Consider the following 4,133-nt stretch of genomic DNA (forward strand, 5'->3'; position numbering starts at 1 on the left):
GAGAGATGGGTTACTGACAGAGAGATGGGTTACTGACAGAGAGATGGGTTACTGACAGAGAGGTAATACCTGAGAGATGGGTTACTGACAGAGAGATGGGTTACTGACAGAGAGATGGGTTACTGACAGAGAGATGGGTTACTGACAGAGAGATGGGTTACTGACAGAGAGGTAATACCTGAGAGATGGGTTACTGACAGAGAGATGGGTTACTGACAGAGAGATGGGTTACTGACAGAGAGTAGATGGGTTACTGACAGAGAGATGGGTTACTGACAGAGAGATGGGTTACTGACAGAGAGGTAAATACCAGAGAGATGGGTTACTGACAGAGAGATGGGTTACTGACAGAGAGGTTACTGACAGAGAGATGGGTTACTGACAGAGAGATGGGTTACTGACAGAGAGATGGGTTACTGACAGAGAGATGGGTTACTGACAGAGAGATGGGTTACTGACAGAGAGGTAATACAAGAGAGATGGGTTACTGACAGAGAGATGGGTTAATGACAGAGAGATGGGTTACTGACAGAGAGATGGGTTACTGACAGAGAGATGGGTTACTGACAGAGAGATGGGTTACTGACAGAGAGATGGGTTACTGACAGAGATGGGTTACTGACAGAGAGATGGGTTACTGACAGAGAGATGGGTTACTGACAGAGAGATGGGTTACTGACAGAGAGATGGGTTACTGACAGAGAGGTAAATACCTGAGAGATGGGTTACTGACAGAGATGGGTTACTGACAGAGAGGTAAATACCTGAGAGATGGGTTACTGACAGAGAGATGGGTTACTGACAGAGAGATGGGTTACTGACAGAGAGATAAATACCTGAGAGATGGGTTACTGACAGAGAGATGGGTTACTGACAGAGAGGTAAATACCTGAGAGATGGGTTACTGACAGAGAGATGGGTTACTGACAGAGAGATGGGTTACTGACAGAGAGATGGGTTACTGAGAGATGGGTTACAGAGAGATGGGTTACTGACAGAGAGATGGGTTACTGACAGAGAGATGGGTTACTGACAGAGAGATGGGTTACTGACAGAGAGATGGGTTACTGACAGAGAGATGGGTTACTGACAGAGAGATGGGTTACTGACAGAGATTATACCAGAGAGATGGGTTACTGACAGAGAGGTAAATACCTGAGAGATGGGTTACTGACAGAGAGATGGGTTACTGACAGAGAGATGGGTTACTGACAGAGAGATGGGTTACTGAGAGATGGGTTAATGAGAGAGATGGGTTACTGACAGAGAGATGGGTTACTGACAGAGATGGGTTACTGACTGAGAGATGGGTTACCTGACAGAGAGATGGGTTACTGACAGAGAGATGGGTTAATGACAGAGAGATGGGTTACTGACAGAGAGATGGGTTACTGACAGAGAGATGGGTTACTGACAGAGAGATGGGTTACTGACAGAGAGATGGGTTACTGACAGAGATGGGATGGGTTACTGACAGAGAGATGGGTTACTGACAGAGAGGTAATACCTGAGAGATGGGTTACTGACAGAGAGATGGGTTACTGACAGAGAGATGGGTTACTGACAGAGAGATGGGTTACTGACAGAGATTATGGGTTACTGACAGAGAGATGGGTTACTGACAGAGAGATGGGTTACTGACAGAGAGATGGGTTACTGACAGAGAGATGGGTACTGACAGAGAGATGGGTTACTGACAGAGAGATGGGTTACTGACAGAGAGATGGGTACTGACAGAGAGATGGGTTACTGACAGAGAGATGGGTTACTGACAGAGAGATGGGTTACTGACAGAGAGATGGGTTACTGACAGAGAGATGGGTTACTGACAGAGAGATGGGTTACTGACAGAGAGATGGGTTACTGACAGAGAGATGGGTTACTGACAGAGAGATGGGTTAATGACAGAGAGATGGGTTACTGACAGAGAGATGGGTTACTGACAGAGAGATGGGTTACTGACAGAGAGATGGGTTACTGACAGAGAGATGGGTTACTGACAGAGAGATGGGTTACTGACAGAGAGATGGGTACTGACAGAGAGGTAATACCAGAGAGATGGGTTACTGACAGAGAGATGGGTTACTGACAGAGAGATGGGTACTGACAGAGAGGTAATACCAGAGAGATGGGTTACTGACAGAGAGATGGGTTACTGACAGAGAGGTAATACCTGAGAGATGGGTTACTGACAGAGAGATGGGTTACTGACAGAGAGATGGGTTACTGACAGAGAGATGGGTTACTGACAGAGAGATGGGTTACTGACAGAGAGATGGGTTACTGACAGAGAGATGGGTTACTGACAGAGAGATGGGTTACTGACAGAGAGATGGGTTACTGACAGAGAGATGGGTACTGACAGAGAGGTAATACCAGAGAGATGGGTTACTGACAGAGAGATGGGTTACTGACAGAGAGATGGGTTACTGACAGAGAGATGGGTTACTGACAGAGAGATGGGTTACTGACAGAGAGGTAATACCTGAGAGATGGGTTACTGACAGAGAGATCGGTTACTGACAGAGAGATGGGTTACTGACAGAGAGATGGGTTACTGACAGAGAGATGGGTTACTGACAGAGAGATGGGTTACTGACAGAGAGATGGGTTACTGACAGAGAGATGGGTACTGACAGAGAGATGGGTTACTGACAGAGAGGTAATACCAGAGAGATGGGTTACTGACAGAGAGATGGGTTACTGACAGAGAGATGGGTTACTGACAGAGAGATGGGTTACTGACAGAGAGATGGGTTACTGACAGAGAGATGGGTTACTGACAGAGAGATGGGTTACTGACAGAGAGATGGGTTACTGACAGAGAGATGGGTACTGACAGAGAGATGGGTTACTGACAGAGAGATGGGTACTGACAGAGAGATGGGTTACTGACAGAGAGGTAATACCTGAGAGATGGGTTACTGACAGAGAGATGGGTTACTGACAGAGAGATGGGTTACTGACAGAGAGATGGGTTACTGACAGAGAGATGGGTACTGACAGAGAGATGGGTTACTGACAGAGAGGTAATACCTGAGAGATGGGTTACTGACAGAGAGATGGGTTACTGACAGAGAGATGGGTTACTGACAGAGAGGTAATACCAGAGAGATGGGTTACTGACAGAGAGATGGGTTACTGACAGAGAGATGGGTTAATGACACAGGAGGTTCTTTATCGAGGCCTATTTACTTTAGCTGGATTTGACTGTTGATGATTTCTCTCTTTTGTTCTTCCTATTTACTTTTTTAAAAGAGATATTATATTGTAATCCAACATGTTAGTATAGTTTAGCCACAGGGAGGGTTGACATTTATTTTTGTTTTCCAGAAACCTCAGTTGGACTATTCCTGGATTTCCTTCTTCCTGTAGGGGTTTTTTCTTTGACCAGTGGTTTGCATGTCTCTACGAGGAAGAACAAAGACAAAATAACTGACAGGGATGCCTTTCATCCTTCCACTGTGACATCACCACGTTATGAGGTCGAAGAGCAGGAAGTGCTGTATAACGTCCACCTGTCTCTGAGGGGGACAGGGCCACTCGGAGGGAGAGGCAGAGCTGACAACAATATCAACAACAACATCGACAACAACAAACATCAGGTATTAGGATTTCTTTCATAACACCACATGTCTACTTTTGTAAAGAGTAAAGTACACGACAGTTAGTAACATTATTGTGTATTATAATTTAGTAAACATAGATGTTTATTGTTATTTAGTAAACATAAATGTTTATTGTTATTTAGTAAACACAAATGTGTGTTGTTATTTAGTATACACAAATGTGTGTTGTTATTTAGTAAACATAAATGTTTATTGTTATTTAGTAATCATAAATGTTTATTGTTATTTAGTAAACATAAATGTGTATTGTTATTTAGTAAACACAAATGTGTGTTGTTATTTAGTAAACATAAATGTTTATTGTTATTTAGTAAACACAAATGTGTGTTGTTATTTAGTAAACACATATGTGTTTTGTTATTTAGTAAACATTATTGTGTATTGTTATTTAGTAAACATTATTGTGTGTTGTTATTTAGTAAGCATAGATGTTTATTGTTATTTAGTAAGCATAGATGTGTGTTGTTATTTAGTAAACACAAATTTGTGTTGTTATTTAGTAAA

General features: G+C 43.0%; 1 protein-coding gene across 1 annotated transcript in view; it reads left to right on the top strand.

Moving 5' to 3' along the window:
* Positions 1-3,452: 3,452 nt before the first annotated feature.
* Positions 3,453-4,133, top strand: part of LOC135549442 (C-type lectin lectoxin-Phi1-like) — a gene marked incomplete at its 3' end in the record, with an annotated part of 13,205 nt that continues 12,524 nt past the window's right edge. The window contains exon 1 of the mRNA XM_064979410.1: positions 3,453-3,605. The remainder of the gene's footprint in view (positions 3,606-4,133) is intronic.

This window comes from Oncorhynchus masou, chromosome 12, assembly GCF_036934945.1.
Source record: "Oncorhynchus masou masou isolate Uvic2021 chromosome 12, UVic_Omas_1.1, whole genome shotgun sequence".
Taxonomy (NCBI): domain Eukaryota; kingdom Metazoa; phylum Chordata; class Actinopteri; order Salmoniformes; family Salmonidae; genus Oncorhynchus; species Oncorhynchus masou.